A 27,021-nucleotide genomic window follows, 5' to 3' on the forward strand; every position below is an offset into this window, starting at 1 on the left:
TTGGTTTTAGTCCAGTGAGAGCCTTTTTAAGACTTCTGATCTACAAACTGCAAGACAAGAATTTTGTACTAAGCCACTAAGCTTCTGACATGAGGGCAATTGTGTAGTAGTTTGAACATTCTTTGGCATTGCCTTTCTTTGGGATAGGAAGGAAAACTGACCTTTTCCAGTCCTGTGGCCACTGCTGAGTTTTCCAAATTTGTTGACATATTGAGTGCAGCACTTTAACAGCATCATCTCTTAGAATTTTAAATAGCTCAGCTGGAATTCCATCACCTCCATTAGCTTTGTTCATAGTAATGCTTCCTAAGGCCCACTTGACTTCACATCCCAGGATGTCTGGCTCTAGTTTAGTGAGTGACCACATCATCCTGGTTTTCAGGGTCATTAAGACCTTTTTTGTATAGTTCTTCTTGTGTATTCTTGCCACTTCTTCTTAATATCTTCTGCTTCTGTTAGGTCCTTGCCGTTTCTGTCCTTTATTGTGCCTATCTTTGCATGAAATAATGGTATTTCCAATTTTGTTAAAGAGATTTCTAGTCTTTCCCAGTCTATTGTTTATCTCTATTTCTTTTCATTGTTCACTTAAGAAAGCTTTATTATCTCTCCTTGCTATTGTCTGGAACTCTGCATTCAGTTGAGTATATCTTTCCCTTTCTCCTTTGCCTTTTGCTACTCTTCTTTTCTTAGCTATTTGTATGGCCTTCTCAGACAATCACTTTGCTTTCTTGCATTTCTTTTTCTTTGGGATGGTTTTGCTCACCACCTCCTACACAGTGTTACAAACCTCCGTCCATAGCTCTTCAGGCACTCTGTTCATCATATCTGATCCGTTGAATCTAATTGTCACCTCCACTATATAATCATAAGGGATTTGATTTAGATCAAATGGCTTAGTAGTTTTCCCTACTTTTTTCAATGAAAGCCTGAATTTTGAAGTAAGAACTTCATGATCTGAACCATAGTCAGCTCCAGATCTTGTCATTGCTGACTGTATAGAGCTTTGCCATCTTCGACTGCAGAGAATGTAATCAGTCTGATTTTGGTATTGACTGGTGATGTCCGTGTATACAGTCTTCTTCTCTTCTGTTGTTGGAAGAAGGTGTTTTCTATGACCAGGGCATTCTCTTGCCAAAACTCTGTTAACGTTTGCCCTGCTTCATTTTGTACTCCAAGGTCAAACTTCCCTGTTACTCCAGGTATTTCTTGACTTCCTACTTTTGCATTCCAGTCTCTTGTGATGAAAAGGGCATCTTTTTTTGGTATTAGTTCTAGAAGGTCTTGTAGGTCTTCATAGAACCATTCAGATTCAGCTTCTTTGGCATTGCTGCTAAGTCGCTTCAGTCGTGTCTGACTCCGTGCAACCCCATAGACGGCAGCCCACCAGGCTCCCCCGTCCCTGGGATTCTCCAGGCAAGAACACTGGAGTGGGTTGCCATTTCCTTCTCCAATGCATGAAAGTGAAAAGTGAAAGTGAAGTCGCTCAGTCGTGTCCGACTCTAGCGACCCCATGCACTGCAGCCTACCAGGCTCCTCCATCCATGGGATTTTCCAGGCAAAAGTACTGGAGTGGGGTGCCATTGCCTTCTCCGTCTTTGGCATTAGTAATTAGTAATTGGGGCATAGACTTGGATTACTATGATGTTGAATGTTTTGCCTTGAAAACAAACTGAGATCATTCTGTCATTTTTGAGATTGCACACAGGCACTGCATTTTGGACTCTTGTTGACTATGAGGGCTACTTCATTTCTTCTAATGGATTATTGCCCACAGTGGTAGATATAATGGTCATCTGCATTAAATTTACCCATTCCTGTCCATTTTAGTTCACTGCTAGCAAGATAATGCTCAAAATCCTTCAAGTTAGGCTTCAGCAGTATATGAACCAAGAACTTGCAGATGTACACGCTGAATTTAGGAAAGGCAGAGGAACCAGAGATCTTATTTTGGGGGGCTACAAAATTACTATGAATGGTGACTGCAGCCCTGATATTAAAAGACCCTTGCTCCTTGGAAGAAAAGCTGTGACAAACCTATACAGTATATTAAAAAGCAGAAACATTGCTTTCTGAAAAAAGTCCGTATAGTCAAAGTCATGGTTTTTCACTTCTTAAGTATCTCACCATGCTGGACATTACCCAAGATGCTGGGAGACAGATACAAGGTAAATAAATTTAAAAATATGGAAAACAAAACAAAAGTCATGGTTTTTCCAGTAGTAAGGTATGGGTGTGAGAGTTAGACCATAAAGAAGACTGAGCACAGAAGAACTGATGATTTTGAATTGTGGTGCTGGAGAAGACTCTTGAGAGTCCCTTGGACTTGAAGGAGATCAAGCGAGTCAATCCTAAAGGAGATCAATATTCATCAGAAGGACTGATGCTGAAGCTGAAGCTCCAATACTTTGGCCATGTAATGCAAAGAGCCCACTCATTGGGAAAGACCCTGATGCTGGGAAAGACTGAGGACAGGAAGAGAAGAGGGTGACAGGATGAGATCGCTGGATGGCATTCCCGACTCAATGGACATGAGTTTGAGCAAACTGCAGGAGATAGTGAAGGACAGGGAAGCCTGGTGTGCTGTAGTCCATGGGTTAAAAAGAATCAGACACAATTTAGCAACTGAACAACAACAATTAAGTTTGTCCTAATTTGTTACAGAAGCAATAGGAAATTAATACACTTATCAAAATTCATCAAACTCTACACTTAAAATGTGTGAATCTTATTGTATATAAATGTCTTACCAGAAAAGAGACCTAAGGGACTTCCCAGGTGGTCCAGGGGTAAGACTCCGCACTCCCAATGCGGGGGGCCCCGACTTGATCCTTGGTCACATGCCACAAACTAAGAATTTGAATGCTACAACTAAAACTCCTCATGCCTAGTGCATCCTAAATAAACGCATTTTGCTTTAAAGGAAACGTTCGAGAACTGTATTGTTGCTTTCTGTTTTGAACCGATAGCTGCACAGAAGTTGGTGTGATCAGAGTCATCACAGAGTTCCCAAATCAAGCCATGGGAATCAGAGACAATCCAGCCCTTGACTGGCCAGAGATCACTACAGGAAACAGGAATAACCCCTGGAGACATTCTTTGTGATTCTGGCAATTTTATTTTCACACTGTTTCCTCAAACATCATTTGGTCACTGTATTAACTAGTATTATGTAATATCATGTCAGGCACTAGGTTTCAAAAAGTATTAAAGAGGCTCTTCTGTTGAAAAATTCAGTAAGTCCCCGACATACAAATAACTTCCATTACAGGACTGCGTCCATAAGTCCAATTTGTTCACAAAGTTAACCTAGGTACCCAACTAACACAATCAGCTATATAGTATTGTACTGTAATAAGTTTATAATACTTTTCACACAAATAATACATAACAAACAAAAAATAAAATAGACATTTTAATCTCACAGTAGAGTAGTACAATACAACAGCTGGCATTCAGGGGCTGGTATGGAGTGAACAGGCAAGAAGAGCTACTGACTGGAGGAGGGAGAAGGGGTGGGAGATGGTAGAGCTGAAGGATTGTCAGCAATAGGAGATGGAGGGCAAGGTGCAGTGTCACTCATGCCTGACACTGAAGACATAAGTTCTGATTCCTTGCTGAATTCAATTCTATCTACCCTCTTTTAAAAGATGATCCAGTGATCTATCTGGGTAGTAGCTCTTTTTTTCTCACCATAAATGACACTGTAGTACAGTATTGCTTTCTGAATGGCTGCTACATCCTTTGTGTATCATTATAGATTCAGGTCCTGTGCTCAAAAGCTAACAGTGCCTCCTCAAAGAAAACTCCCTTGCCATTTCCTGCATCATGAATCACTTCAGTTCTTCAGTTACTTCTTCCTCTTCTCTCTTCTTCCTTTTTCTGGGCCTCCAATTCCTAGTGCTTCTTAGCAGTACCAGATACAGCACTGATGCTTTTTCACTTGCTTCTGGACCTCCTAGACTTGAAAGAAAGATACTGTAGTCTATACAGTACTGTACAATAAAGTACACAAAAGCACAACCACTTGTAGAGGATGCACGCATGTGACAATGTAAGCCAGACAAGTGATCTAACTCACATGACTGGACAAGCGAATGCATGCTGGCATTTTTGAAAGTTCTGCAACTTGAAGATTCATATGTAGAGGACTTACTATGTGCCAGGGCGACCTCTTTTCCTTTTTCTTCTCTAACTATGCTCTGGTGCCATTCCCATAGCTTGACTTTTGCCTCTGTTCTTACATCTGCCTGTACCTGTCGTTTACCATATATATCCAAGACTTTCTCCCTTATTTCCTTCAGGTTTCTGCTTAAATGTCACTGCTTAGGCCTTCTCTAACAACCTTATATCACATAGCACTCCCAGCATATTCCCTGGTATCCTCGATCCCTCTTATCCTATTTTTGCTTTTCGCTATAAACATTACCACTTTGTCTCACTATATACAAATACATTTATGTTCAGTTGTTCATTGCTTATTTCTCCCTACTAGAAATTAGGTTCTAGAGGATAGAGATTTTTTTTTTTTTTCCACTACAGTAATCTCAGCATCTAGAGTGGATCTGCCAAAAAGCAGGCATCAAGTATTTGCTGAATGGCTGCCTTTGAGATAAAGTGCACAGGAGAGGGAGTGGATTTGAGTTTGATGATTTCCCCATATGTTGGGGTTACAGACTTGCAAGAATGTCTAGACAGAAATATCCTGTAGGCAGTAGGATGCATAGGTCTTGATTCAAAAGAGGGGACTGGATGGGAAAGAAATCTTAAAATCATCAGTATTTGGAAAGATGCTGTAATTAAGGGAATGAATATAACACAAAAATGTGTATATCAGTAGGTGAGAAAAAAATTGAGATGAAACTGTAGGCTGTAACCATACTTCAGAAACACAAGAGAAGGAGGGCCCTGTGAAACAATGAAATCCAGGAGAGACTGGATAAAAGTAGAGCAATATACGATCATTTATTTCAGATACTACCTCCAGATGAATGTCGTTTTCCAAACAAGGTCGTTTATTTTCTGATGACATTAGGAAGAAATACATACACAGCTACCTATGTTTCATTGCAGGGGGAGATAAATTTCTGTTCCCCAGTCTGGTTTATGTAAAGTAGGCGGTGGAGCTCGACTCAAACACATTTATATTTCACAGATGAAGTTCAGCAACCTCACTGCATGTCTTATGGAACTCAACGTTAAGATGCCTGTGCGCAGCTTCTGGTCATTCGTGAGCCCCTGTGACAGCTGCACGAAATGGCAGAACGTAAGACCCAGGTTGTCCTCTTGCGTGCTCAGTTCCCAAAGATCTGAGGGATGGTTTTATACTAGGAGAGAAGAAAGGATGAGGGAGACTCATTCGAAGCTGTGCAATCTGACTTTAGGATCTCCTGACAGAGGAGAATCGAATATGCCTGAATGAGCTCAATTTGCCTCCTTTCGGCTTGTGATTTTTTTGTGTTTGAAAACGACCAAATATTCTCTTTAATCATGGGAATATCTGCGTTCTCACCTTGGAAAATGTAACAGCCTCTTTTAAGCTTTTATCTTTAAAGAGGAGAGAAGAAAGCATTAGAGAGAAAAGAGACTGAAACCATAAAGGGAAGAAAACATGCTCCAGGTGAGGCTCGAACTCACAACCTCGGCATCACCCGCACATATACTGCTGTATAAGTACCGCGCGCTAACCGATTGCGCCACTGGAGCATGCTTTCCCTCAGCTCTCGGTGCGCACTCTACAGAGCCACGAGCGACCGGCGCGCCGGCTCCCCAAGACAAGCAGAGCGGGAACGCGCCACACTGCTGCGGACCCTCTTCTCCCCACCCTCCTCAGCCGCGGCTGGCCTGGCAGAGACACTTCCATCTCTCCCGCAAGCGTGTTTGTGATCCTTCCTCTGGGCCCGCGAGGATCAGCATTTCCCAGGGGTTCAGGGATGCTCGTTTCAGAAGCCCCGAGAGAAGGCTGAGGAGAAAGGGCGGGCGAACTCCGGTTCCCCCTCGCCTTGACTCCAAGAAGGGAACGATTTCCGTGGAAGACAAGAGCTATTTGACTGAGGGATTGCGTCACTGCGCACCGCCTGGCTGGTCCGTGATGCTTCCTACCAGATCAGGACCCAGAGAAGCAGAGCCAGCCCTGTACTCGCCCAGCGGGTTTCCCAGCCCCCGCTGCGCTTCTGGCGGAACTATCCACCTTGCTGTCCAGCATCTCCGGGCTGTGCCTCCAGGTTCCCCTAAATCCTTCCCGAGCCTGCTTGCAAACCTCATTCCAAGTCATACAGCCAGCCGGCTGGTCCGGCATCTCCTGTGGGAAAACAACCAGAGCGGAAACGGCTCCTTAAAGTGCCGAGTGTTACAGAGATCAAGGTGGTGTCCCCCACCCCAGCTCCCACCTTGCTCCTCCACCAGCTTCGACCTTCTTTCGAGGTTCATTGCAGGTAGTTTGCCTCTACAACCCAGTAGAGTGGAGGCAAACCCAATTTGCCCACACAGTATCTTCATTTTCTGCCTGGGGCATCTCATTATAAAGGCCAATGTTGTTTGTTAGTATGCTTGTTTGTATTAGAGTAATCGCAGCTGGCACATACATACCAGATATGAGGCTTTTAGGCTTTTGTGGAATAATTCCTGTCAGTGAGAAGGAGAGTTGTGTAAATAATAGAATAGCCTGACTATTCCTGTCCACACGGGACTTAAGAAACAGGACTGATATCAACTGACCCAATATCCCCATTCAGATGCAGGAAGGAGTGTGAGGGGAGAGAACTGTTTCCATATTTCGGCGTCTGTTGCATTGCTGTACTGGATCTTTTTTGCTCGTTCAGTTACTTAGTCATGTCCGACTCGTTGTGACCCCATGGACTATAGCACACCAGGCTTCCCTGTCCTTCACTATCTCCCAGAGTTTGCTCAAACTCATGTCCACTGAGTCAATGATGCCATCCAACCATCTCATCCTCTGTCACCCTCTTCTCTTTCTGTCCTCAATCTTTCACAGCATCAGAGTCTTTTCCAATGAATTGGCTCTTTGCATTGGGTGGCCAATGTATTGGAGCTTCAGCTTCAGCATCAGTCCTTACAATGAATATTCAGGGTTGATTTCCTTTAGGATTTACTACTTTGATCTCCTTGCTGTCCAACGGACTCTCAAGAGCCTTTTCCAACACCACAGTTCAAAAGCATCAATTCTTTGGCACTCGGCCTTCTTTACGGTCCAGGTCTCATATCCATACATGACTACTGGAAAAACCATAGCTCTGACTATATGGACCTTGGTCTGCAAAGTGATGTCTCTGCTTTTTAATATGCTGTCTAGGTTTGTCATAGCTTTCCTTCCAAGGAGCAAGGGTCTTTAAATTTCACAGCTGCGGTCACCATTCACAGTGATTTTGGAGCCCAAGAAAATGAAATCTGTCACTGTTTCCACTTTTTCTCCTTCGATTTGCCATGAAGTTATGGGACTGGATGCCAGGATCTTAGTTTTTTGAATGTTGAGTTTTAAGCCAGTTTTTTCACTCTCCTCTTTTACTTTCATCAAGGGGCTCTTTAGTTCAAGGCACATTCCTCTTTCTTTAAATCTCTTTAAACTGGATCGTTACGTATGTTTAAAACACACCTTAAAGTAAGGAGCAGTGAGAAGTGACATAGCCCTTTAGTAATGACCATCTCACCACACGATCTCTTCCTACATTCCCACCACACAGTCCTCTAGCTCTGCCTGAACCTCTAGAGGGCATTCATCTAAACAACAGTAGCAGCCACAAGTTGGATGGAGCTTATCATGGGCCAGACATTGTTCTAAGTGATTTATATAAACCTCATCTTAGCACTCATGTGCTGTATTCCAAGTCTGGATCTAGACAAGAAGAACCAGTATCTTCGGAACTATTCTTAAGAGATGAAAACTTACAAGACTCACAATAAATATGTCACTGGATATTAAACTGACTTTTATTAACACAATGTAGGCATTATAAGAATAAAATCATGCGCATGAAGAAAAATGTAGATAGAAAGCCAAGTGCTTGGGATTGTTAATGTTAAAAAAAAATCTTCTGATTTCTGCCTGCTCTTTTTTCTATGGAAGTATGGCCTGCACTGACCACAATTTGGGTTCCCCTGGCCTGCAACTTCATCTTGAGTTTCAATTGAGGGAGCAAACAGAATGAGACAAGACAGAAAGTTTGGAGTATTTATCTCTCTGGATTCCTTTCTCTGGGTCAACTTGATTTAGTTCATCAAAGGGGATGTTTCCTTCAAGTTCCAGATAAATACCCAAAAGTGAATTTGCTGGATCATATGGTAGTTCTAATAAACTCTAATAGAGTTTTGCCAAGAAAATGCACTGGTCATAGCAAACACCCTCTTCCAACAACACAAGAGAAGACTCTACACATGGACATCATCAGATGGTCAACACCGAAATCAGATTGATTATATTCTTTGCAGCCAAAGATGGAGAAGCTCTATACAGTCAACAAAAACAAGACCAGGAGCTGACTGTGGCTCAGATCATGAACTCCTTATTACCAAATTCAGACTTAAATTTAAGAAAGTAGGGAAAACCACTAGACCATTCAGATATGACCTAAATCAAATCCCTTATGATTATACAGTAGAAGTGAGAAATAGATTTAAGGGCCTAGATCTGATAGATAGAGTGCCTGATGAGCTATGGACTGAGGTTCGTGACATTGTACAGGAGACAGGGATCAAAACCATCCCCATGGAAAAGAAATGCAAAAAAGCAAAATGGCTGTCTGGGGAGGCCTTACAAATAGCTGTGAAAAGAAGAGAAGCAAAAAGCAAAGGAGAAAAGGAAAGATATAAGCATGTGAATGCAGAGTTCCAAAAAATAGCAAGAAGAGATAAGAAAGCCTTCCTCAGGGATCAATGCAAAGAAATAGAAGAAAACAACAGAATGGGAAAGACTAGAGATCTCTTCAAGGAAATTAGAGATACCAAGGGAACATTTCATGCAAAGATGGGCTGGATAAAGGACAGAAATGGTATGGACCTAACAGAAGCAGAAGATATTAAGAAGAGATGGCAAGAATACACAGAAGAACTGTACAAAAAAGATCTTCACGACCCAGATAATCACGATGGTGTGATCACTGACCTAGAGCCAGACATCCTGGAATGTGAAGTCAAGTGGGCCTTAGAAAGCATCACTACAAACAAAGCTAGTGGAGGTGATGGAATTCCAGTTGAGCTATTTCAAATCCTGAAAGATGTTGCTGTGAAAGTGCTGCACTCAATATGCCAGCAAATTTGGAAAACTCAGCAGTGGCCACAGGACTGGAAAAGGTCAGTTTTCATTCCAATCCCAAAGCAAGGCAATGCCAAAGAATGCTCAAACTACCGCACAATTGCACTCATCTCACATGCTAGTAAAGGAATGCTCAAAATTCTCCAAGCCAGGCTTCAGCAATATGTGAACCGTGAACTTCCTGATGTTCAAGCTGGTTTTAGAAAAGTCAGAGGAACCAGAGATCAAATTGCCAACCTCCGCTGGATCATGGAAAAAGCAAGAGAGTTCCAGAAAAACATCTATTTCTGCTTTATTGACTATGCCAAAGCCTTTGACTATGTGGATCACAATAAACTGTGGAAAATTCTTCAAGAGATGGGAATACCAGACCACTTGACCTGCCTCTTGAGAAATCTGTGTGCAGGTCAGGAAGCAACAGTTAGAACTGGTCAGGGAACAATAGACTGGTTCCAAATAGGAAAAGGAGTACGTCAAGGCTGTATATTGTTACCCTGCTTATTTAACTTCTATGCAGAGTACATCATGAGAAACGCTGGACTGGAAGAAACACAAGCTGGAATCAAGATTGCCGGGAGAAATATCAATAACCTCAAATATGCAGATGACACCACCCTTATGGCAAAAAGTGAAGAGGATCTCAAAAGCCTCTTGATGAAAGTGAAAGTGGAGAGTGAAAAAGTTGGCTTAAAGCTCAATGTTCAGAAAACGAAGATCATGGCATCTGGTCCCATCACTTCATGGGAAATAGATGGGGAAACAGTGGAAACAGTGTCAGACTTTATTTTGGGGGCTCCAAAATCACTGCAGATGGTGACTGCAGCCATGAAATTAAAAGACGCTTACTCCTTGGAAGGAAAGTTATGACCAACCTAGATAGCATATTCAAAAGCAGAGACATTACTTTGCCAACAAAGGTCTGTCTAGTCAAGGCTATGGTTTTTCCTGTGGTCATGTATGAATGTGAGAGTTGGACTGTGAAGAAGGCTGAGCACCAAAGAATTGATGCTTTTGAACTGTGGTGTTGGAGAAGACTCTTGAGAGTCCCTTGGACTGCAAGGAGATCCAACCAGTCCATTCTGAAGGAGATCAGCCCTGGGATTTCTTTGGAAAGAATGATGCTAAAGCTAAAACTCCAGTACTTTGGCCACCTCATCAGAAGAGTTGACTCATTGGAAAACACTCTGATGCTGGGAGGGATTGGGGGCAAGAGGAGAAGGGAATGACAGAGGATGAGGTGGCTGGATGGCATCACTGACTCGATGGACGTGAGTCTGAGTGAACTCCGGGAGTTGGTGATGGACAGGGAGCCTGGCGTGCTGCGATTCATGGGGTCGAAAAGAGTCGGACACGACTGAGCAACTGACCTGTGATGGTAGTTCTATTTTTAATTTTTTTAGAAGCCTCCATGATGTTTTCCATAATGAGTGCATAAATTTACATTTCCACTTACAGTGCAGAAGGGTTTCCATTTCTCTGCACCTTCACCAGCACTTATTATTTCTTGTCTTCTTGATAATAACCCCCTTATATAATTGATGTACTTAGACCATTAATATTCAGAGTAATTATTGATGTGGTTGGATTAATATTTACTAAGTCATTATTGGCTTCTATTTACTATCCTTGTTCTTTCTTCCTACTTTTGTCATCTACACTTTTGAGGTTTTAATTGAGCATTTATATGATTCTATTTTCTCTCCTATCTTAGCATACAGTTACACTTCTTTTACTTTTTTCAGTAGTTTGCAATATATATTTACAACTAACCCAAGTCTACTTTCAGATAACACTAATAGCACTATATCATGTCCTGAATAGTGTGAATACCTTATAACAACAAAATAATCCCAATTCCTCTCTCCTGTACCTTGTATCATTGCTGTCATTCATGTCACATATATACAGACATACACAAGCAAATATATATAGAGAGAGGTGTGTGGTATATAAATAAGCGTGCATAATCAAATAGTTAATACTATTATTTTGAACAAACTGTTACATAGTAAATCAATTAAGAATAAGAAAAATACAAGTTTTTATTTTATCTTCACTTATTTCTTCTTCAGTGCTCTTCCTTTGTCTATATAGACCTGAGTTTCTGACCTTTTTTTTTTTTTCCATCCCTCTTAAGAAGTCCTTTTAGCATGTTTTTAGTTTGTTTGGTTGTTTTTGCAAGGCAGGTAGTCTAGCAACAAATTCCCTAAAGTGTTGTTGGTCTTAGAAAGTATTTTTCTTGCTTTCTAAGGATAATTTTGCAGGGTACAAAACCCTGGGTTGTTTTGTTTTTTTTTTTCCCCATCAAAATTTTAAATATTTAACTTCACTGTCTTCTTGCTTGCATGGTTTCTGAGGAGCAGTCTGATATAATTCTTATCTCTGGTTCTGTATGGGTAAGATGTTTTTCCCTCTAACTTCTTTCAGGACTTTATCTTTTATTTTCTGTAGTTTAAAAATTAAGTAGCTAGTTGTAGTCTTATTATGTATTCTTGGTGTTCTCTGAGCTTCCTCAACCTGTGGTTAGGTGTCTGACATTAATTTTAGGAAAATCCCCAGTCATTATTCTCTCAAATATTTCTTCTCTTACTTTCTCTCTTCTCCTTCTCGAGTTCCCCTTACTTACATATTACATCTTTTCTAGTTGTACTGCAACCCTTGAACACTCTGTTCTTGTTTTTTTCAGTCTTTATTCTCTTTGCTTTTTCAGTTTTTGAGTTTTCTATTGTTGTATCTAGCTCTGAGATACAATATGAAGCAAGATATTACTCCTGTCTTCAAGGAAGCTTAGACTCCATTAAGTAAGTATGATAAAATCGATAATTACAGTATCTCTTTAGGCTTATAGCACCTAATTTAGTCGGGACTCCAGGTTACGACAAATTGAATCACAGTAGAAACTGGTTTATTAAAAGGCTTGTTGTTGTTCAGTCATTAAGTCGTGTCCGACTCTTTGCGACCCCATGGACTGCAGCATGCCAGGCTTCTCTGTCCTTCACTGCCTCCCGGAGTTTGCCCAGACTCAGGTCCGTTGAGTCACTGATGCTATCTAACCATTTCATCCTCTGCCGCTCCTTTTCCTTTTGCCTTCAATCTTTCCCAGCACCAGGGTCTTTTCCAATGGGTTGGCTCTTCACATCAAAAAGCTTATATTGGTATTAATTGTATTAGTGGCATTTCAAATGAGGTTTTCCACACCTGAATTTCAGATATCAAGAATTCATGTATCACAGCAACTTCATTTGTGTCATGTGTTTTCTCTAAAAGCAACACCCCAAGGCTCCAGTGAGATTCGAACTCACGACCCCTGGTTTACGAGACCAGTGCTCTAACCCCTGAGCTACGGAGCCCCAGTAGTTCAGTTTTTAACTCCTTGTCTTAAAGCAGATTATATACTGAAATTGTTAGGGTTTCGTTGCTTTATTTTGATTCGTTTTTGGAAAATTTGACACACTACTGTCAACCCCTTTTGTATTTTCTGATCTGTGATCAAACAAATTCCCTCACTCTCTGATAGTTTTAACATCATGTTCGATTGGCTTTTGTCAAAGGAAATACAGGACCCCTAATCCACCTCTGAGAGTTTTGCCTGAAAATTCAGAGCAGTCGAGGGTCAGAGGTTGCACGTTGACGAGAGTAGGGAATGAACAGCTTGCCCATCGCTATGATGCGAGGTTTCCGGGTGAGGGCCACAGGGCCACTTCAGTTACAGTCACGCCCTCTGCTCTGCAGTATGTTCCGCACTGATTTTCCAGGCTTCATTTATTACAGCCTTGGGGTAAAGCACGCGAGATCTGTCTCAAATTCCTCGATATCAGTTTTCAGAAGGGAGACTGAGAGTTGAGGATAAGGATGAGGTGAAGAAGGACCCCCGAAGAGCGACCTCCCTGAAACTGAAGCGGAAGAGAGGCTCTGCCTGTTTGTAGCCTTGTCTTTGAGGCTGAAATACCTTTTAAAGCCTCGATCCAGGGCGTAAAGAAAGTGCTGTGTTTCTCCTTCCCCGCTGAGTATGGCTGAAATCCAAATAGTAAAACTCTGTCTAAAGGAGCTGTGGCAAAGATATCAGAAAATTTGTTAATTTCCACCCAGGTAAAGGAACTGCATGGAGAAGGAAACGGCAACCCACTCCAGTCTTCTTGCCTGGGAAATCCCATGGACAGAGGAGCCTGGCAGGCTATAGTCCACGGGGTCTCAAAGAGTCAGACAGGAGCACACTGAGCACACAAAGTCACACACATATAAATATGAGCACACTGATCACTGAGTCAGACACTGAGCACACACAGGGGCTGCGAGGGTCACACACACACACGCACACACACAAAGCCTGTTTAGGGACTCAGCTCAGACCAGTAACAACAATAATGTAAAGAGACCTGGTGAGGAAGAAAACTCAACCACAAATCCTAGGTCTCCAGTCCCAGATCAGAGACCCTGTGCTCCTGATACAAAGCAAGGATTGTTTTCCTGTCTTCTTTCAGGATTTGATAGCCGGCTCATTTAAAAAAAAAGACTCTTAATTAAAAACAAAAAGCAAAACCAAAAGCAACCCGACTGCCAGCAAATTCAAGTAATTCATTAAAAACAACTCAGCAAAATAAGATTCACTGGTGAAGTGGTAAATCCAGTTTCTATGCTTTGGTCCCAATCTGGAATACAGCTCTCCCATCATTCAGAGGAGAGGCTGCAGAATCTATGAAAAGCCAGCCAGCCTGCTCTTTTAAAGGTCTCACTGGGTAAAAAAGTAACACACTCTACCTCCCTCTCTCCAAAGTCATATATGGGCAAAATAATGTTCTTATGACCTCAGTTCAGCCACTCAGTCTTGTCCAACTCTTTGCAACCCATGGGCTGCAGCACGCCAGGCTTCCCTGTCCATCACCAGCTCCTGAAGCTTGCTCAAACTCATGTCCGTTGAGTCAGTGAGGCCATCCAACCATCTCATCCTCTGTTGTCCCCTTCTCCTCCAGCCTTCAGTCTTTCCCAGCATAAGGGTCAGTTCCAATGAGTCAGTTCTTCACATCAAGTGGCCAAAATATTGAAGCTTCAGCTTCAGCATCAGTCCTTCCAATGAATATTCAGGACTGATTTTCTTTAGGATTGACTGGTTTTAATTCCTTGCAGTCCAAGGGACTCTCAAGAGTCTTATCCAACACCACAGTTCAAAAGCATCAATTCTTTGGTGCTCAGCTTTCTTTATGGTACAACTCTCACATCAGTCACCATCTACAGTGATTTTGGAGCCCAAGAAAATAAAGTCTCTCACTGTTTCCATTGTTTTCACATCTATTTGCCATGAAATGATGGGACCAGATGCCATTATTCTAGTTTTTTGAATGTTTTGTTTTATGCCAGCTTTTTCAATCTCTTCTTTCACTTTCATCAAGGGGCTCTTTAGAGCCTCTTCGCTTTCTGCCATAAGGGTGGTATCATCTGCATATCTGAGGTTATTGATATTTCTCTTGGCAAACTTGATTACAGTTTGTGCTTCACTACACCAGCATTTCATCTGATGTATTCTGCATATAAGTTAAAAAAAGCAGGGTGAAAATATACAGCCTTGATGTGCTCCTTTCCCGATTTGGAACCAGTCTGTTGTTCCATGTCTGGTTCCAACTGTTGCTTCTTGACCTGCATACAGATTTCTCAGGAGGCAGGTAAGGTGGTCTAATATTCCCATCTCTTTAAGAATTTTCCACAGTTTGTTGTGATCCATAAAGTCAAACGGAGAAGACAATAGCACCCTACTCCAGTACTTTGCCTGGAAAATCCCATGGATGGAGGAGCCTGGTAGGCTGCAGTCCATGGGGTTGCTAGGAGTCAGACACGACTGAGTGACTTCACTTTCATTTTTCACTTTCATGCATTGGAGAAGGAAATGGCAACCCACTCCAGTGTTCTTGCCTGGAGAATCCCAGGGACAGGGGAGCCTGGTGGCTGCCATCTATGGCGTCACACAGAGTCAGACACGACTGAAGCAACTTAGCAGCAGCAGCATAGAGTCAAAGGCTTTAGTGTAGTCAATGAAGCAGAGGTAGACATTTTTCTGGAATTGTTTTGCTTTTCCTATGATCCAACAAATGTTGGCAATTTGATCTCTTATGATCTAGAGTGTCATAAACAAAAATATAGAGAAACACAACAAAACAGGAAATGGGCATATTAATGAAGTTCAGAGTGAGGGGAGTGAAAGAAATGTGAGGTCAATTTTATCACCGTTACTCATCAGTAACTTCCTAAACATCTTGGATGAAAAGTCTGCCTCCTGCCTTCTGGAGGAGCCAGTTTGTTCAGATTCTCCATAATCCTAAACTTGCCTTTCCAGGAGGGCCTCTCTGCTGAAGCTCCTCCTCATTACCTGAGTATCAGAGAAGAAAGGGATGTGGTCTCAAGAAAGATCAGAAACTCCCAGAAAGTCTGTGATTTGCAGTTTTCACAGATTTTATCCTATATTTAGGTATAGCATTCACCTCTGATTTTCTTGCACCTAAAGAAATGCATAAGCTCAGTGAAATACGGTGAGACAGGCAACAGGAAGAAACTGTCTTCAGGACTTTTCAGTAACATCTTCTCAAGGTCTTTCCAGTTTCTGCCTGCTGTCCAGCCCCAAAGTCACATGCTATAGGGTTTGTTCCCATTTTTAGGTAACAAAATTTGCATTATCCACTACTCCTCATGAATTTCCTGTCTCTCAGTCCCAAGTTCACCCTTTTTGCCTGCTTTGTGGAAATGGGTATGAATCCTTTAAATAGTTTTCTTTTAATAGGCACCAAAGCTCTGCAGTAGAGAATAGTGGAGAATCATTGCAGGAGGAAGGGGGATTTGCATCCTGGTTCCCAGGCATTACTTGGCCTGCTGCTTCCCCAGGGCCTACCTCCTACACAGTCATGGCTTTCCCCTGCTTCAGGCTCCAGCAGCCAGCAGCAGCCACTAACTTCCCCTGGTGGGCATTCCCCTTGAGTGTTTTCTAGTGGAGAGCTCTCAGTGAGAGACCTCTCCAGGAAGAGTTTTCCAAGAAACACTGAAAGAATGATCTTCAGCAAGTTCCAGAGGGCAGATTTCAAGCAAGTTCTGCTGGCACAACCCCACAGAAATTTCTCTGCTCTTCAGTGAATCATGCCCAAGCCTTCCCCATCAAGGTCTGGATCTTAGCTAGGAGTAGGGTGAAGTATAGAGGGCTCTTCCTTCTGTGCTTTATCTCAGCCATGGGTGAGCAGGCACTTCCTAAGGTGCTTTAGCAGTTCTAAGGGTAGTGATTTGCTATTCTTATATTCAATAGTATTTGCTTTACTTTTTACTTATCAGTTCCTTGTTTCTCCAACCCCTTCTTTAGTTAACAATTCCGTATATTACACTTTCCCTATTCATTATAAGCAATATACTTTATGGGGATATAATGTACAACTTGACAACTGTAGTTAACAATACTATATTGTATATTTTAAAGTTACTAAGAGAGTAGATGTTAAAAGTTCTCATCACAAAGAAAAACAATTTGTAACTTTGTGAGGTGTTACATATTAATTAAACTAATTATGGTAATCATTTTGCAATATATACATATATCAAATCATTATGTTGTATACCTTAAACTTATATATATATAGTATTATATGTCAAATATATCTCAATTAAACTGGAAAAATAAACAACTTTCCCTGTCATTATTGATTCTTCTCTCCTGATTTGACCAAGACTGATCCATACCTAACTATTGCTACATAACAAATCATATAAAACTCAATGCCCTAATTTAACACCTATCATTTATTTGGGTTCTACACATTTGTTGGTTCTCACAGAGTTTGGACAGAGCACAGTGGGGACAGCTTGTCTCTGCTCTGTGATTTCTGGAAACTCAAGTGGAAGACTATAAGACCAGTGGCAGGAAATCATCTGAAGAATGGGTTACTCAAACATATGGCAGTTGTTGCTGGCTGTGGACTGGAGTCCTCAGGTATTTTCCATGTGATTTCTCCCTGTAGCTTAGTTTGGGCTTCCTCACAGTATGGTGGTTGGGTTCTGGGGACAAATGTCTTGAGAGAAAAGTATTGAAAGTTTCTATCACCTTTTACAACCTAGCTTTAGAAAGTCATATAGCATCCCTTCCATAGCAGGCACAGGCCTAGCCAGATTCAAGGGGATGGAACATAGACCCCCACCTCCAGAAGGAATGTCTCAAAATTGCATTAAAAGAAAAATACATGACATGAGATATATTGATATGGCTGTTTTTAGAAAATACAATCTACAACAGGTTTTTTTCTTAATGACTTAATTCTAATCACTTAGAAGCCTCTATCTCCTTAGATTTCATTTATCCAATGTTCCCCGGACTTAGAAAGAAAATTTTGAGACATTAAAATAAGTTTGCATTAATATTAAACAGGTGTCTAGGGAACATATTACCCAGAGGTTCATGAAATATTGACGGTGCTGGGCCCTGCAAGAATGGGTGTATTAAAGAAAATTGAATTATGGCATATTTCAGTTGTGATTTCTTGCTTACATTACATTTTCATAATATCCATTTTCAAGTACCCCAAATATTTTAAACCTATTTTCAGAGGTTTTCATTTCTACAAAAAGTACATAAATAGACTTCAAAGGTGTATAGAAATATACCTATGCCTCAAGCTATAGAAAACATTAATGCAAAAATTCAACATATGTATATATTAAAATACACACTCCATATTGCATACTTTGTAAACATACTATTAGTATAGAGAAAAATGATCACAATAAAAAGAGTAAAATCTACAAACAATAACATTATATTTAAAAGCTGCTTTCCATTTGCATTAGGGTAATAGATGAGAAAATTACAAATTTAAAAGTGATAGTTCTCTAAGTTAAGTGTCTTATAGATTTGGATCTTCACAGCCTAATTATAGAAACTTGGTGATACTCCAAGTTATTGGAGGTTTTAATTTATCCTATCCTTTAATCCCGTAATAATCATTGCAACAAAAGCATTTCTTTATTTTTTCCCCTTTGTGTATTTCATTTTCCATCACTTAAACATATTTTTCAGTCATATAAATGTAAACATTATGTTTCAGAATTGCTGCGGTCACCCCAGAGGGGTAATATTTCCTGGGAAGCGTCTGAAAGCTCTAGAGAGAAGAAAGGCAAGATTATTACTGAAGAGCACAGGCGACCCTGCAGGGCAGAAAACAGTGACGGGTGGAATGAATGATTTAAGTACGGCTTCAGGCGAAGAAATCGGAGTCTGGACGGGTTGAGAACAAGGGGAATGACCCTCTCTCTTCCAGAGTAGTGGGGTTGACTATTTATTCACTTAAAGTTTCCACCGATCCTGAGGCAGCATCGAACTGGACCTGCTTAATGAAGGTTTGAATCACAAAGAAAACAGTGACCCTGGGGTCCAGGTCACAGGTGGGGTTCAAGGCCATAGGAAGAAATCTGTGTGAGTCCGGGTCCCTGTTCTGGCGGGCGGGGGGCGGAAGGCAGGGGACTGGACCGGGAGCTCTGGTTGGTGGGGGTGGGGCGGAACAGTGTTTCTCAATACCCTACCACCCTGTCTCCAGGGCAAAAAGAATTACTCAGGTCTGCATTAACGCTCATGTTCTGCTACCTTTCTGTTTGTCAGTCTCTGAACTCACAACTCCCACCCAGTCCGACAAATTTCAGAAACTTTTCTTCTGGGACGGAGCTCTACGCCAACCCCTTAGAGTCTACAGTACAACGCTGTCAAGCAGTACGGTCAACGTGTCAGGATGGCCGAGTGGTCTAAGGCGCCAGACTCAAGCTTCTGCTTCCCACCTTTGGGGCTTCTGGTCTCCGAATGGAGGCGTGGGTTCGAATCCCACTTCTGACACATTCTCATTTTGTTCTTACGACTTTCAGAATAAAAGTACTGGACAGTTCCTGATACTCAGCTCTAGACACTCAAATATTTCCGGGCCCTGACCGATATTCGACAGTGAGAATTCCCCGGTCAAAGAATCCTGGAGTACTTTCAGAATCACGTGGAGGCAACCTCCAGCACTGCCTTCTGAGATCCCCTCCTCCTAGAAAAAAAGTACCGTAACAACCTGTGGTCTTTTCCTTAGTGGGTCAACTGATGAGTCATCCACAGTTGGATGTTGGGTTTTTACTGTGGAGAAAATGAATGAAATCCTCACCGCTTTTCTGTACACGGAAAAGAATCTGTTATAAAGCTCTCACAAAGTATTTCGTTGTCACCTTCTTATGTCATCTCTAAAATCTAAGAGGGAGAGTCCTTCAAGACTATGACACTGATGAAAATATTTTTAGGTTATCAAAAGGAAATGCTCATACTGTTAAAACTGAGTAAAACTGAGCTCGCTCTGAGATTTCTTTTCAAAATGATTTGATTTAGATATCTTTATTTTTATTAAGGTAAAAAAGAATGCCTTCTGTGAAGAGCCACATAAGCTTGGTAAGATATTGGTCTTAAAATTAAGACTTTTAACTTTTGCAGCTTTGACATTAAATGAGTTTTTCTTCCTGTATAGCTTTTAAATCATTTCACAGCAATCTTCCTCCTAGGAATGTACCTCAGTGAAATTCCAGCTCAACTCCATGGTTGGCCTTGTTTAAGTGCAGGATTTTGCAGTACCAGATTATTACAGGCAAGCTAGATATCCACCAGGTATACGTCAGTGGCCACCCATGAATTTCATACTATGTAGCAGCTGCACATAGGAGCAGATGTGACTGTAGCAAGACAATAGATTTTTCAAACTGTGTTGAGTAAAATAAAAACATAAGGATTAACAGTGCCAATGAAAATCACACAAATCAACAGCAGTTTTTTTGAGGGTAATTTCTCTCCTAAAGAATATTAAATACTTCAGAGAGGATCTATATGTTTTGGGGAGAAGAAAGAGATGGATACAGGTTGTGACCAAAAAAAAAAAAGGTGTTTCTGAAACAAAGTATGCATGGACCAATAACCAAAATGAGCCCTAAACTACCAAGGGTGATTAATTATCCTTTTGAATCCAAAGTCACTTTTCCTTCCATCATTAAATTCCACTTTTTTCACTCTCACTTCTGCAGATTCCTAAACATCCACCACTCTTTCCTGTCCTGCATTTCCCCTGAAATCATGAAATTCCAAATTATTTTTCTCCGTTCTCCATTTTCATCTTCTTCCAACCATTGTTTCAGATTGAGACTGTTTATTTTCCTGTAACTGGTTTTATTTTCTGTTCCAAAGCATTCCTAGTATATTTTGAGATAAATGGGGAAATCTAAAAAGTAAAATAAAATAGAAATCACTTTAAAATGTTTTCTTCCCTTTATAAAGTACCCAACACCTGGGCTGGATGCTGAATACTAAGCTCTGAGGATCCTTCTTCTAGCCAGGAAACTGTTACAGAGCTTGATTTTAAAAAACTTAGGAAATGATGGTCTGAGTGCTTGCCACATCCCCCAATTTGTCATTTCTTACTTAACCTGGGAGATAGTACCATAGGTACTGTGATGCTATCTTTAAATCAAAAGGGAAAACCAGAAACTGTGTACTTACTCTTTTGGATATCTTTCTCATTAATACGAAAATACAAACGCTACAAACTGATTCCAGTGGGTTTATTAGTATTATTATTATTGCTTCTATTTTGTTTCTTTCAGTTCCTCCATGTGGGGAAATCAGTGAATTTTCCAGTAACTTTCCCACTGGAAAAAAATAGGACTATGTGGGAGCTTCTTAAGCTGAGCTACCACTGAGAAAGTCTGGGTCCTTTTCATTGGTGTGGTCATGCAGGAGAACATTGTTTGATTTGCCAATGGTGAGGCCATGTTCCCCCAGCGCATAGCAGTCTGGGTTGAGGTCTCTATAGGAAAGAGAGAGCTTTCTGGTTACATTGTACTTTTGTTATTAAGTCAAGTTCCTGGGCTTCATGAAGATAAACAGGCTGACAGAGTAAGGGACAACCTTGGAATAGAAATCCACTGCCTCTTTCTCTCTGGGAAGTGGGAGTCATCGGTGGCAAAGAGATTTTTTTTTTTAATGTGCCCAGTTGTATGTGGGAATACTCCAGGTTCTCTGATTGGGAATTTCCATTTGTCAAATGCTTGGCTGGTGGTTGTAGAGATGACTTGTTAGTGACTCTTCCAGGGATACCAGGACCTTCCTAAGTATAGGCCTGGGTGGAACTGCTAGTGGGGACTGTCTTTAAAGGTAGAAAGAACCCAACTACAGAATAAGGGAGGATACTCAAGTCTCGGGAGAATGAAGCTGGAAAGGCAAGAGTGAGATGAAAGACACATATGTGCCAAGAACAAAACTGAGTCTTGTCAGAAGTGGGATTCGAACCCACGCCTCCATTCGGAGACCAGAAGCCCCAAGAGAGGGAAGATAGAATCTTGAGTCTGGCGCCTTAGACCACTCGGCCATCCTGACATGACACTGACAAGATCTCAGCAGTAACGACTCTGTCAATGACTGAAGCCTGTTCTATCTGAGAGGAAGAGGAACAGTTATTTCTAGAAATTACAGGGGTAAACCAAGAATTATCTGCAAAGCCAAAAGACAAGAAAGGAGTAATTTTATGGTGAGGAGGTGCACTGGGAGACAGAGTTGATGCTGCTTTGAAGATTGGGAGCCCACCTCACGTACCTTGAGTCTTTTTCTCCCATTCCATCCCTCATGACCATGAGTTACACGTTACACGATCAACTTTAAGAAACAGAGGATTTAGGATACAGATTTTATCAGCACGTCTTTCAGGAGCTTCTCCCAGTGCTCACAGTATCTCACAGTATTTTATCTTAGCACAGTATTTTATTAATGGGGACTGAGCCTGTGTGTGGGACTTCAAGTCCCTATACAATAATATTTTCAGCATCTTCACAGTTCCTGCAAGATCCACTGCTTTCTCCCCTCTCCTCTCTTCCCTTTCCTTCCATTGCCACTGTTCTCTCGCTCTAACTTATCTTCCCCTTTACATTCTTTCAGTGTGTGCTTAAAGAAGGGACGTGAAGTGAAGAGGCAGGATGTGGTTTATTATAAGACACATAAAAAGAGAAACATAGAGCATGGAGAACTAGAATAAGGTCTTGGTTTAAAATCTTTACTGAGTTTTTAAAAATGTTTTTGCTGTTATGATTAAATATCCCTCCTGCTTTGGTTAAGGTGAGAGGTATTCATCCAGTGTTTTCTTTCTATTCTGTCTGATAATAGTTTTTAGTTAGTCTTCCAAATGAACAACCTTCAGAAATTTTTCATTGCCTGCAGAAGACAACTCAAACACATATGCATGAACTGGCAAACAGCTATTTAAAGATCCATTTTGGGTGCACATCGATCAGAAGTGAGTTGTTTCTTTTGCTGTTTTTGGTCTTCATGTAGAGAATCTGAAATACTTTTCTAAAGGCAATGCAGATTAGGAGAAAACATGAGGATCTTGAATCAGGTGCTTATGTTTGAATTCAAGCTTCATCATTTACAAAAGTGTGATGTGTTGATATTTTACATTATTTTGACCATCTGTGAACATATTTTTAATCTGTAAACTTAGAGGGCAATTCCCTACCTCAAGATTGTTGAGGGTTTAAAAAAATTTATGTAGGTGCTTTCCCTAGCAAACCATGTGACAAGTAGCAGTCACTCAAAAGACCTTCATGTTTCATTCACCTGCATGTTTCTATTTGTAACCTCTGGCATTTAGACGGTTTTGCAACAAACCAAATTCCCAACAAACCAAATTTGCCTTTTCTGAACTATGGTGTCCCAATTTCCAAACACTTAGAAAATATGCTGAGTCCTCCTTTTCTGCCAGTTAACGATCTTTCAAACTTAACAGCTTCCCCTTCCTCTTAGTCAAATACTCTCATTTAGCTCTTGACATCCTAGTCATGACTTCTTTCTCCCTCTTTTAAACTCTCCAAACACATTGCTGTTAGTAATCAGATGAAAAGTTGAAAACTCAACTTCCAAACAAATATAAGATGAACATAGTCCCATTCCTTGAGTGTGGAATTATGTGTGATATTTTTAATGAAAAGATCTTGATTTTAATATAGTCATGGTTGTCAATCTTTGTCTTTATAGTTGGATTTTTATGTTTTATTTCAAAGTTCTTTTCTACCTTTGGTTCCTAAATATATTCTTTATTGGTATCCTTTAAAAGTTTATATTTTGTCTCCTCTCTGGAATAAAATTCACTTCAAGGTCAATTCAGTACAATTCAGTTCAGATGACTAAAAAAATAAAGTCTGCATTGAGCTTCTGAAGACTTTTATAGAAGGCCACTAACACCACCAAGGCCTGGACCCCAGCAGTACCTCACTGAATTTACAAACCTTCCTTCTAAGGTCTTCCTGGGAGAACACTCAGGACTAAAAGTTTTTGGCTTACAAGACCTTGGGCCAATGATTCTCTTTTTGAAGGTGGTAGTTTTATTCTGTTAATGTAGTTGGGGAGGTTACTGGGAATGAAAATATCGGAGGAAGTGATGATTCCATGGTTTCTGTCTTTAAAAAGAGGTTAAGACAAAGTTTGTGGCTTCTGTAGCAGAGGAAGGAAAAAAAAAAAAAAGGTAAGATCAGAGCCCTGCAGAATTCAGAGGGGATATGAAAGGGAAAGAACAGCTCAGAATAGGATTGATCAACCATCTTCTGAGGTAGATTTATGAAGCAAAAATCACACTTCCTCATTTTGAATGTTGGTGGCTAGCTTCATCTCAAGAAACTCGAGTTCTCTCTGCTTGAATTCAAACATAAGCACCTGATTCAAGATCCTCATGTTTTCTCCTAATCTGCATTGCCTTTAAGTCTCTGCCCTTGGAAAATGATGATTTCTGGTTCCTAAGGTGTTTGGAGCATTGATAATCTAATTTCATAAAAATCCACTTAAATGTTTCATCTCTCCAGTAAACAACACTTTCGATGTCCAAGACTTTTAAAAAAAAGAGAGGGAGAGCAATACAAATCATACAAAAGAATGTGGCATATAACCATGAAAATGAAAGGAGAGAAATCTGGTTTTGAATAAACAGGTAACAGGTGTTGTCCGCTGAAGTGTGAACAAAGAATCCAGCTATGGTAGATCACCTTGGGCTTCATATCTCCCTTAACTCTTCAAGTTGCAATTCTCAAAAGTATTTGCTTTTCCTTCTCTTCCCCCAAGTCTTCAGTTTTTCTAGGCGGCGCGACCATGCGGTGCCCCTGCCCTGTCCCTGGCCTTGCCATTGACGTGGAGGAGCCAAGGAGTTCGAACTTCAGAGTCCGAATGAGCTGTGGGAGGCTCGGGAAGGCGGGTGCGGGAGAGGAGAAGAAGTCTGAGTTCTAAATTCATCCCTAGAAATCGGTGTAGGAGAAGCTAAGGGTTGGAATACCAAGTTCCTGAGAAAGGATTTCAGAGCTTCGGTTTCCTTAAGGAAATTGCAAAAGTGCAGACGCCTTAGATTTGCGTGCAGGCGGCAATTTTGAGAAGGAGATGAGGGGCCGACTCAGAATGAAAGACGTAAGTTAGAGGAAGTGAGTGGGAAAAGGGAAGCAAGAGGAATTGATAGACTCGGGTGTCTACCAATCTTTATACAAATTAATGAGATGCAAGAAAACACTACAGTGTGAAAAGCAGAGTGGCGCAGCGGGAGCGTGCTGGGCCCATAACCCAGAGGTCGATGGATTGAAACCATCCTCTGCTAATGTCGTTTCCTTCCACAAGCTCTAGACCAACACTTGTTATTTTCTTCCTCAAATTCCAAGATTTCCACAAGAACACTATGCAGAGGCAACTAAATTAAAACACTCATGACGGTGACACAATTGATTTGCCTTTCTTCTTTTCTTTGATCTTGATGAAAATTAGCCTCAATCAAATATGTCATTTTAAAGCTCACAATATATTGGGAAACCGTGCAACATCTTAATTATCGCCTATATGCAGTGACTCTACCACTACTTTTTTGCTTACACAGACATGCTTACCAGTCTTGAAACAGAGCAGGACACTATGGTCCTTCCCCATCTTCCCCGTTTGCCTTTTGTCTGTAGAGGAACTTTAGCCAAACAATAAATTTAATCGAGAGAAGTGAGAAAATGCAGAAGCAAAGGAAAGCAGTCAAACAGGACAAAATAATAATAATTTAGCTATTAAGCAAAGTGAAGAACCTGAGTCATATCCTTTGAGCTGTCTTGTAGGTACTGAAACCCCTACCAGTAGAAGAAGTTAACAGCATGTTGACCAGACTGTAGAGATGACAGAAGCTGCCACAATTCTGAGAACTGGCCTCAAAGAAATGGGAACAAATTGACCTTGGCACTAAAGATTGGCTGTACTCAAAACAATCAAGATGATGCTGATCAGATCACTGAATCACCGAGTTCAAGATGACTGTCAGAGCTGACAGTGCTGTTTCTGCATATAGCCCCCTCCGGCCACCTATCCATCCTTGAGATGCCCCTTTAAAAGCTCTTGCCCACTGATTGTCAGTGGGGGAAGTTGGCCTTTGGACACAAGTCCGCCCTGGGTTGTCGGCCTGCAGAATAAAGCAAGCTTTCCTTTCCACCAACTTTACCTATAGAGTATTGGTTTTAGAGCTGCGGGCAGCTGAATCCCACTTTCCTAATAGTCTCATGAACAAATGAAGACCTGCTCTTACAGAGGCAGGGGATACAGTTTCAACTGCCTGATTCTTCTTGTCTTTATAAGTAGAATGGAGCTCAAGATAAAACGTGGAGTTGAAAAGTAGAATAGGAGGGGACAAATGTGGACTTTCCAAATTGGCAAATGGGAGGTTGGAAAGATGTAGGGAAGAGTAGAGGGGAAAGGAGACTGGGGAGAGTGAAGAAAAAACATGTAAAGGAAAGATGAGGAAAGGTGCACGTGCTGAAAGTGAGATGTATGAATATTTTGAATAAGTGAGTTTTCCGGGAGTTCCTTTCCTGGACGGAACCACCACTTCAATGTGGGCGTCAAGTTTGTTTCTTGCTCTGGCATGATAATTCCAGGAAATCCCAACTTTGAAAGAAAACACTGGAGGAAACAATGGGGAATGATCCTCCTCCTTGTATCACAATCTTCATTCCTTACCCAATCTTTGATTTTCCTGAAATTCTTCCCACTTACTGATGTCACTGGTGAAACAGAATCAAAGCCCCCTGGAAGACCCAAGTAATTTCAAAAACTATGACTAGAAGGCAATGGCACCCCACTCCAGTTCTCTTGCCTGGAAAATCCCATGGATGGAGGAGCCTGGTAGGCTGCAGTCCATGGGATCGCGACTGAGCAACTTCACTTTCACTTTTTACTTTCCTGAATTGGAGAAGGAAATGGCAATCCACTCCAGCGATCTTGCCTGGAGAATCCCAGGGACGGGGGAGCCTGGTGGGCTACCGTCTATGGGGTCGCACAGAGTCGGACACGACTGAAGCGACTTAGCAGTAGTAGCATGACTATTACTAGAATCCCTCTGGTGGTCTTATTTTACATAATGAGTTAGATAGTCTCTTAGAGGGCCTGGATAGCTCAGTCGGTAGAGCATCAGACTTTTAATCTGAGGGTCCAGGGTTCAAGTCCCTGTTCAGGCGCTAAGGCCTCGATTTGTTTTCAGTGTTTATTTAAAAACTATTTGGATAACAGCCCATTTAAGAATGCCTCTGAAAGTGAGGAAGCCTTAGCAGCCAAATCAAGCAAAGTCACTGACCTAAAATAGTTTACCGTTTAGTTTTTCATTAATTTTCCTTTTCTAATATTAACAAAAACACTTCCCCAAGTTTCTAAGAGGAATCAAAAAAAGGCATCATTTAAAAGT

At 41.2% G+C, this 27,021-nt stretch overlaps 5 non-coding genes across 5 annotated transcripts; 2 read left to right on the forward strand and 3 right to left on the reverse strand.

Annotated features, from left to right (window-relative positions):
* Positions 1-5,609: 5,609 nt before the first annotated feature.
* On the reverse strand, positions 5,610-5,703 carry TRNAI-UAU (transfer RNA isoleucine (anticodon UAU)). The gene is made up of 2 exons: positions 5,666-5,703; positions 5,610-5,645 (listed from the first exon to the last, which is right to left on the reverse strand). It is a non-coding gene; the product is annotated as a tRNA-Ile (tRNA).
* Positions 5,704-12,542: 6,839 nt separating this feature from the next.
* Positions 12,543-12,615, reverse strand: TRNAT-CGU (transfer RNA threonine (anticodon CGU)). The gene has a single exon. It is a non-coding gene; the product is annotated as a tRNA-Thr (tRNA).
* Positions 12,616-19,002: 6,387 nt separating this feature from the next.
* Positions 19,003-19,109, forward strand: TRNAL-CAA (transfer RNA leucine (anticodon CAA)). The gene is made up of 2 exons: positions 19,003-19,040; positions 19,064-19,109. It is a non-coding gene; the product is annotated as a tRNA-Leu (tRNA).
* Positions 19,110-21,557: 2,448 nt separating this feature from the next.
* Positions 21,558-21,665, reverse strand: TRNAL-CAA (transfer RNA leucine (anticodon CAA)). The gene is made up of 2 exons: positions 21,628-21,665; positions 21,558-21,603 (listed from the first exon to the last, which is right to left on the reverse strand). It is a non-coding gene; the product is annotated as a tRNA-Leu (tRNA).
* Positions 21,666-26,724: 5,059 nt separating this feature from the next.
* TRNAK-UUU (transfer RNA lysine (anticodon UUU)) lies at positions 26,725-26,797 on the forward strand. Its single transcript has one exon. It is a non-coding gene; the product is annotated as a tRNA-Lys (tRNA).
* Positions 26,798-27,021: the final 224 nt, after the last annotated feature.

Source organism: Bos indicus, chromosome 23 (assembly GCF_029378745.1).
Source record: "Bos indicus isolate NIAB-ARS_2022 breed Sahiwal x Tharparkar chromosome 23, NIAB-ARS_B.indTharparkar_mat_pri_1.0, whole genome shotgun sequence".
Lineage (NCBI taxonomy): Eukaryota > Metazoa > Chordata > Mammalia > Artiodactyla > Bovidae > Bos > Bos indicus.